Source organism: Hipposideros armiger, unplaced genomic scaffold (assembly GCF_001890085.2).
Source record: "Hipposideros armiger isolate ML-2016 unplaced genomic scaffold, ASM189008v1 scaffold_122, whole genome shotgun sequence".
NCBI lineage: Eukaryota > Metazoa > Chordata > Mammalia > Chiroptera > Hipposideridae > Hipposideros > Hipposideros armiger.
The window spans coordinates 493,779-503,169 of NW_017731472.1; the positions used below are offsets into that span (position 1 = coordinate 493,779).

The window sequence follows — 9,391 nt, forward strand, 5'->3', positions numbered from 1 at the left end:
TTGAATCTAGCACTCCAGGGAAGCACCTTGATTTCTGAAACCGCTAACTTGTGCTTTGACTCAGAGGTCTAGCATCATTTGTAATTATATGACCTTCTGGTTTCACTCTGCTTTGTCTGTGAACGGAATCATCTCCTTTTATGCCAGTTAATATACATTTTATATTTAGAAAATATAACCCCCACCTCTCTTCCATATTTTTATCAAACCTCACATCTCTGCTTTTCTTATAAAGAAAAAGAAGGGAGGCACTTAAAAGGCCACCTTCCTTACAGCCATGTCACCCAGGGTTCTGCTCAGGGGCGGGGTGCTCTTCTCTGAACCAGAAATAACAAAACCACCTTATTTAAGGAGAACAGAAACTCCATGATGTTACTAAAAACGTGGGTGTTCTTAAAGATTGTTAAGTGGCTGCACAAATATTCTGAGTTATTGGCAAATGTAGCCTTTTTGGTAAAAACAAAAATACTTTGACAATTATAATAATGGTGACATTTAGGTGGTTTTTCCCCCCTGAAGAGTACCATATTCCAATGGGAGAGAACTTAGGAGTTTGCAAAGAATCTGATGGGATGACCTTCCCAGAAGATACCATCTACTGTGGATGTTTACTAGTCTCTTGCATATGCCTTTTTCAGCAATGGGCGGGCATATCTGAGACACAGAACTAAAGAGATTGAAAGGAGATAGGTTTTTCTTCTAAATGATTAGAAATAAGGTGCTATTATAGAGTGGATACTCAAAAAAAAAGATAAAGAATGAACGAATGAATGAATGAATGAATGTGTGAATGAAAAGTATCCCTTCAAAAGAAAAAACAAAACAAAAAATGTATAGAAGGAAGAAACAAAAGGAAAGAGGGAGGAAACAAGGAAGTCCCTAATTCCGTTACTCTGAAGACACCATTGTAAGAGGAAATGGGGAAAAAAGATGGATTTCAAGAAAGAACATGATATAATGGGAGAACCCAAGAGAGGGACAGTCTGTTCATGTCTCCATTTCTAAAGGGTTGGAAGAGCAAGCAGATTCCTAATGCCCTGGAAGAGAGGCTCTGAGAAGCAGCTTTGCCAAGAATGTATGGCTCTTTTAATTTTGCTTTTCAACCTCTAGATAGCAGCCACATTAATGAAGGAATTTATCAAACTTAATCATGTTAATTATTAACATGATTAACCCAACACAGAATGGAATGAGCATCTTCTTTCCAAGAGAGATAGGCGTCCTCCAATCTTCCCAGTGCTCAGATCCTGTCTACAGTGGATCACCTCCAAGTTTCCAGCTGAAAAAAAAAAAGTTGAGTCAATAACCTACTGAGCAGGAAAGAGGGTTGTTGTTGAAACAAAGTGCCCATCTCACTGGGTCACTGGCCACATCCCTCTGGCCATCCAGAAGAGAGCTGAGTTAAGCCCATCCCTTCATTAAGAGACATTTTCTATAGGTAGTTGTATAGTTGAGTCATTCCATGGAGTCAAAAAGGGGGTGGGAGGCAGAAAAAATCAGATGAGACATATTATGTGTCCTTGTCCCCCTTTCCCCATGGCCCAGTCTTCCAAGAGAAAATGTTCTTTGTAAGAAGCTCAAAATGTGAATAACATAAAAACCTTGGAGTCGAGGCAGATTTCTAGTCTGGAAACAAAAGCAAGATTGCTGTAATTAAAATTGTTCTCAAACACAGAGGAAAACATCCCGGTGCTGCTGACTGACAGCCCCAGCACTTCAGCTGACCACAGGAGTCAACATGATTGAGTGCTCACTATCCAGGCTAAGCATATACATGCATTATCTCTTTTGAAAATCATATTTGGAACAAAGATTTATTACTTTCAGTCCTAGAACACAGAATCTATGATAAAGCTTATTATTTTCAAAGAAATTATTTCACCAAATTATAGCTATTTTATCAGCTGCTTTGTAAACTCTGATTTTTTTTTCTTTTTTTAATCTTGACTCAGAAACAAGCCAACAGAACATAACACAGTCCTCTAGACCCAACCTTGAAGTTGTCATTGTCTCAATCTCCTGCTCCTGTTTGCAAACCGAGCCTTTACATAAAAGGACAACCTCCGTGGGCGTGACTGGCATGTCCAGACAGGAGATGTGCACATTTCTTTTTGGAGATCAGCATTTGGGGCTACCTCAGAGCAGTGTGGTTAGTGTCCTAGATCTCTGGATGAAAACTGAGTTTCTGAGTAAGCTAAATAAGAGAATATGTGGGAACAAAAAAAAAAAGGAGGAACCTGACCACAGATTAATGTGGAATGACTGTTAAGTCTGGAGGCAGGAACCACATAGTGTGATAGTGTAGGCCATGACAGAGCCACATTTGAGTGTTCCAGCATGCCTGTTGGTGTACCGGGAAAACCAGGAACGCCTGTGGCAGCGTCACATAATACCAGCTCACAACAGCTGCCCCAAAAGTGGCCCATAAAGCAGCTTATACAGCCAGCAATCCTGAAACAAATACCACTCACAAATGCAATGCCAGTTAGGACGTTTCGCCAGGAGCAAATGTGATCTTTCTTGCGATTAGTTCAGAAACTTGCTTTCCAGAGATTAAAGGAAACCAGCTCTGGTGAGGCTGGAGGCTGTTGCAGAAAGAAAAATGCCCATGCTTTGGAGAGAAAGTTGTACATATACTCAACCCAGTTACAACCTTCCTTGCTCCTTTCCCCCGGCCTGTTCAGGTGCCTGTTTCCTGACTTGAAAGTATTTTTTCCTTGGCAATGGGATTTTCATTTTAGAGTTAGATTACATTCAGTTTAATTTTCTTTTATCTTATAATTTTTTTCTTTAAAAAAATTCTGTGAAAATAAATTAAAAGTTGCCATTATAGAATATACAGAAAAATACAAACAAAATTAAAATCACACCTAATCCTACCACCTGGATGATCACTGTTAATATTTTTCTTTATTAATTTCAATTTTTAAAATTTTTCTTTGTGTTTGTTCCAAAATAGTTTTGTGATCTGCTTCTATCTCCCCCCCAACCCCACTTATTATAATGGCATCATATTCTCAAGCCATTCAATATTCTTTGAAGACACCTTTTTTAAATGACTACATAATTACTATTCTTTTTCAGGCTTTGACATTCTGAGTGCAGTACATTAAGTGGAATAATATATGAATTTGCCCCTTTTTAATGTAACTTTGAGCCATTTGTATTTGATGGCACTCATTTTAATGTACTTCTCTATTGTTTTTCAAGATCAGACACTTTAAGTGCAGCCAATTAAATTTAAAACACCGAGACTAAGAACTTCAGGAAAGATTTATTGCTGGTATAAACTACTAAAGAAACCTAAGCCAGCTGTATTTCTCAAAACAGCCATGTATATCTACAACAAAATGTAGTTCACCTTCTATGAATAAGAGGTTGCTTGTTTCTCATGATTTTAGATGTTACAATAGGCTGGCTTAGTTGTGTTGTGACCTGTGATGACACTGTGTCCTCAGCTATTGGCCATTCACTTGCAAACATCAGAAACCTTTTATACCATTAGTTGGTACTGGCATGCCTCCTTTTATGGTACTTTGCTTTACTGTACTTCACAGATGTTGCATTTTTTATAAATGGAAAGCAAGTCCCTCCACCAGCAAAAAGATTACCACTCACTTTCTTGCAATACTCACTTTAGTGTGATGGTCTGGAACTGAATCCACAATATCTCCAAGATATGCCTGTATTTGTTGGCATCACACCATCTGGTTATTTAGAAAAATCTGGATATATGACTGCATGATCAGTAGAACTGAACTTTCCAACAGCTATTATTCCCTATGTTTGGTTCTCAATGTGTGGTTTCAACCTGGTTGTTTGAGGCTCTCAAAAACTTTTTCCCAAAGAAACAAGCTCTAACTGATAAATAACTGATAAAGAACATGAGGCATAATATGCTAATTATTTTATACATGTAGCCACATAACAACGATACTGGGAGAAAATTAATTCAGAGTACTTTGGTGGGATCGGTGGCTTTCTTTCACCCCAGCTACCCAGCATCAGGAGTAAGGATTCCAAAGGGCAATCTTGGAACACTCAAAGAAGCAGAGTCATAACAGGGAAGTTTGAGGGCTCCAAGGAAATTTGTCTCCTCAGAACCTTCTTACTGTGGGTCAGCTTCCAGAAACTCTGCTCTGAGCACCTCAAGGTGGGTCCACCGGCTTCAACTTTCTACCAGCGCCATCTTTGACACCACTCAAGCTTTGCCCCCTACGCTAGCCCACTTTCCACATTCTCTTAAGCCTTCTTTTTCCTATAGAAAGTTCAAAATCTTTTTTGAGGTTTTCTAGGAGTTTGTGTTGCAAGCAGTACTAGGAAAGAGAAAGTTAAATGCTCCCCACTAAACCCAACCATAATTGTAATAGTCTATAGTGAAAGACAGGAGTGGCAGTATGGAAAAGATGGGTTTAGAGTACAAGAGGTCTTAAAAGAAAACACACACACAAAAAAACGCATCTACATTTCAGAAGAGCATTCAATTTCAATAACTCCCCAGATCACTGGGACCCCTGGAGAGTAAGAAGGGAGAATTAGAGGATAAGGAAGAGACTAAGGATTCCTCCATGAAGGAGCTCATGAAAAGCAAAGAGAGAAAACCTACAGGAGAATTAGCTTCCTATCCTCTTTTCCTCCCTTTTGCTATTATCATTTCCACCACTTATGTGGATGAGAAATGGGATACATTAAGAAAGGAATGAGTGCTACAGCTAAGATGATGAACAACAGCTCAACCTGGAGCTGGGCTGCCGTGATTTGCTGGCGATGGCGTAGGCTGCAGCCCCTGCTGCAGTGGGCTGCCATAAGCTACCGTGTATGGCTGGCAGCCAGCTTGAGAAGCCATCCAATGCCCAGCGACCAATCTGCCTCACCCGGGAAGAGTGCAATGATCACAATACCAACGTGGGCCAGTGATGCAATATCCTCCACAACTAAACTGAAGAACAAAAGGACAGCAACTTTTCTGTTCCACTTTTCCAATTCCCCAATGTTGTTCCCTCCCCCAATTCCCCAATAAAATCTTTAAAAAAAAAAAAGAAAAGAAAAGAATGAATGTTTCCTAAGTTCTTACCATGGTGTAGACACTGGGCTTTTACAAATGAGGAAACTGAGACTCAGGTGGGTTCATGAGAAACAAGGACAAAGGGAAACAGGAAGAAGGTGCAGTTCTTAGCAGGAGCAAAGCCAACAAAAGCAAGTTGGAGGACAGAAGGAAGTCCCAAAAAGTGTGAACCGAGAGGGGAGAATAACCCACTGTTCCCTGACGGCCATTCTCTGATGCCTGACTAGAATGGGGCAGCCATTTCCAAAGACTGTTCCTACGTATGGGATGGAGGTAAGGCAGGCTCTGTATTCTGATTTTCATCCAGGTGTTCTAGCATCATGTGCACACCACCATAGCATGTTTCAGTTTCTACCAAAGCAAAAGAGGCTCAAAAGAAATTATTTGCAGCTATTTCCAGCCAGACAGCTACTTCTCCCTCCCCAGCCTGCAGTGTCAAGCTCTAAATTTGGTTCGAAGATCCCACTTGAGTCTTCAGTCTTGAATGCTGGAAGCAAGTCATGATTGAAACATGAATTCTATTATTTTTAAATTAGACAGTACATGCTTTACTTTTAGTTGTTCTGACATGAGCTTAACAGGAATTTTTTTCCCTGTTTTGGGAATCACCCAATTTTAAATTTCATTTCTTCTGTCTTTCCCCTTTAGCTGGTTACATTGGTTTTTTTCAATGTTTTAAGCTTATTCATTTTAAAGGCTTCCAATAAATCTAAGTTATAGACTCTCTTCCTATTATCTCTAGAAAATTTATCTTTCCTATGGTAGTGTATTTAGAGCTTTATCATCTTATTTTAATAAATCATTTAGAATTTGTTGTTATTCTCATTGATGGATCATATAAACAACAACAAACAAAAGCCCATTCCTAAGCAAAAAAAATCTTAAGCAAAGGAAATGGATTAGAAAGTTCAGGCAAGAATTGATATCTTGATAAATATTCTCTCATACTTAGCAAATTCCATGTCATTGCTTAGTTCAGAACTTGGCATTACAAATGTTGTAGAAACAAAAATATGGACATTCTTGGGAGAGTCTTATTTTAAAAGACTAGGGAAACTCTTGGCAATCATGCAGAAGAGGTCCAGACCCTTTCACAGCAAATCATGAGGAGGATGTAGTTCTTACCAACTCCAAAGCCAACATAAAGGGACGTCTCAGAAGAGTTCTTGGACTGTTAGAAAGCAAAAATTCTTTGAGCTTCTTCCTGTGCCCAACCGTCCCCTCAGCATAGAATATAAGCAACTGCATCATTAGCGCCACATCAACTAGAAGTTCTGTGCAACTATGCATATTGGACAACATTTTTGCTGAAGGAAAGCAGGATCTAGCTCCACTGGCTACAGTCATACCAAATCCCAGACGCAAAACAAGATTTTCTTCATTGTTCTGATGGGACACATGATGTTTCTGAGATTTAGCATTCAACTTTTATAGGCACATTCCTTTTGCCTTCAGAATTATTTTATGCAAACGTGGTATGGTCCCTTAACTCCTACAGACAAATTTATTTCCTAAAAAAGAAGTCAAAAAGTCAATGAAGACTAAAAGACTCCAAGACTTCAGTCCAGAAACGTCTGAAGACTTTGGATTTGATGTATATTATCTGTGCTTTGTGTTATTATTTATGGGGCTTAGGTTATTGTAGATACACAGAACTTGTTCTTAAAATTAGATGAACGGGAAAGCATGACAAGTCAATGAATTTATAGCATATGGGTGTAGCCTGATACGCACCATTGTTTTATTTTCACTATTCAGTCACTAATAATTATCCCTTAAGATGATAAACCCTACCTTTCATTTGAGTATACTTACAAAATACAATTTCAACAACTGTAGTTTTCCTTTCTAAAACATTTTTTTCAAGCAGTATATCTCAAATGAGCCTGTTCTGTTTTCTAGTATTCTGTTTCATTATTGTTTTCCCCTTATTTTATTTATTTATTTTAAACATATAGTACCCTAAATTTCATATTGCCTTATAATTTTCCTCATTTTTGTTCTCCTACCACTTCATTCTATGGCATATGGTGTGTGTGTGTGTGTGTGTGTGTGTGTGTGTGAGAGAGAGAGAGAGAGAGAGAGAGAGAGAATTGTATGTTATGAATTGTAGAAGTGTACTTAGAGAATGATTTTAAGTTTTCCTATAAAGGAAGCCTCAGGGGGTTAATCAGTTCACAGTTTCTACATTAATTTTTCAGTTTGGGATTCCCCAAGATTAAGGTAGACTAAATTTAGATTCCACACCCATGCATAGCATATTCATGGAGTTTCAATTTATCACGGGAGGTAATTTTTCCACCAGAACCCAGAGTACTCATGAGCTTCTTTGGAACTTCCCTGGGCCAGTGAAGACTTTTTAAAGTTCATCTTTTCTTGAAAGAGGAAGTATCCATGGTCCTGGTTCTATGCTGGGATGTCAGCAGCCTTGAGTAACCCAAGGATATATTTTTGGGCATTAAAACCACTCTATCTACCTAGCCATTTGGGGCATATATCAAAGTTTAATTCTCCTTTAGGCCAGGGTCACATGTGCTTGTGAGTTTATCACTCTTATCTTGAGTACCTTCTTTGTTTCTGATACTTGGAGATTTCCCTTTTTTACTTTTGAATACAACTTTCTACTTTTAATATTTTATATTTTTTAATTCATTATTTCTATGTACTTGTCATGTGTGGGGCTTCCATGATAATTTAGTCTGTCGTGTTTCTGGGACCAAAAATTCAAAGAACTTTTATATAATTTCTCATTAGTTCATTATGACAATGACATAAATAATTTATTTTCCCAATTTTACAAATGAGGAAATAGAAGCTCAGACATTTGAAATCACAGAGCTAGCATGTGATGAAGCAAGGCCAGATGACATCTAGACCTGTGGTCTTTCCATTCTGCTAGAGCTTCCTAAACAGGGGTCCACCAATCCTTTTGGCTCTGGGCACGATCTTCAGGCTAAGTAAACAATGACTTTACCCATATATTCTATTAGTTTCAAATGTATATAGATTTTGTGATTAATAAAATATAACTTCATTTAAAAGTAAAACTACCAGCAATTCTACTTCTTGGTATCTACCTCAGAAAACTACAGCCACATAGTTCTAAGTAAATATATATATATTTCAAAAGTGTTTTTTACAACACTTTTTATAGTAGCAAAAATGTGAGGGAAATGTAAATGGCTAACAATAGGGCAATGGATAAATACACTAAGCATTACACAGGGGTTAAAAAGAGAAGTGGGGCTCTCTGTGAACTGATATGAAAGGACTTCCAAGGCATAGTCTTGAGTTGCAACATAATACATTCAGTATGATACAGTTTGTATTAAAAATGCATATATCAGGGCCAGCTGAGTAGCTCAGTTGGTTAAGAGCTCGCTCAAGAGTTTGAGCTCTGAGCAACAGCGGTTCGAGTCCCGGCCCGAGCTGAGCAGCCGCTGAGCTGCCAACAGGTGGCAGGAAGGCTCAGCTAAAAAAAATAAAAAATAAATAAAAATACATATATCACACATGAAAAAGCAGTACCAAATATTTTTATAAATGCATACATATGCATATGAGAGCAGAGAAAAGGTATGGATGGACACAAGCTATAGTACTCACAGCAGTTCTCTCCAGGGGGAGCCTGGAATTGGAGCTCAGGTCAAGAGATGAGAAGGAGGCTCCAGATTATGGGTTGTATCCAATTTATTCAATGAAAAGGTAGGTATATATTAATTGTATAACTAAAATTTAATAAGGAGTTACATTGAAGTACATTTAAACAGACCATGTAACTGAATTCACAATAGATTCATATATATATATATATATATATATATATATATATATATATATATATATGGTGTAATTTCCCGACCAACAGATAGTAAAAAGACATATGCTAATTTGTGAAAATTGTTGAGGCACAATGGGCCTTATAATCATGTAACTGGTGACCTCTGTCTTTAGCAACATACCTCTTTATGTAATTAATGGCTATGCTAGTGAGGTTGGAAAAGCAATCTGGCATTTTGTGAATCTGTAAATCCTGGATGCATGAGGTCCATGACTAAGCTAGGTGAGCATTAAGTAGAAAAGTGGCATACGGATCAGCTGCTGCCACAAAAGTTATTGTAAGAAAGATACAGGCTCTCACCATGAAAGCTGTCTTTACTTTCATATCCAACTATAAAACGAACCCAGGGCCGGCCGAGTGGCACGTCGGTTAAGAGCTGGCTTGGAATGCCAGAGGGCCCCGGTTCGGATCCCACATATGAGGGCCAGTGACACTGCCCTCTACAGCTAAGATGCTGAACAACAGCTCGACCTGGAGCTGGGCTG

At 38.4% G+C, this 9,391-nt stretch overlaps 1 long non-coding RNA gene across 1 annotated transcript in view; it reads right to left on the reverse strand.

The window, feature by feature from the left end:
* Window positions 1-977: 977 nt before the first annotated feature.
* Window positions 978-9,391, reverse strand: part of LOC109385701 (uncharacterized) — a 19,171-nt gene continuing 10,757 nt past the window's right edge. The window contains exon 3 of the long non-coding RNA XR_002124667.1: window positions 978-1,279. This is a non-coding gene — a long non-coding RNA (uncharacterized LOC109385701). The remainder of the gene's footprint in view (window positions 1,280-9,391) is intronic.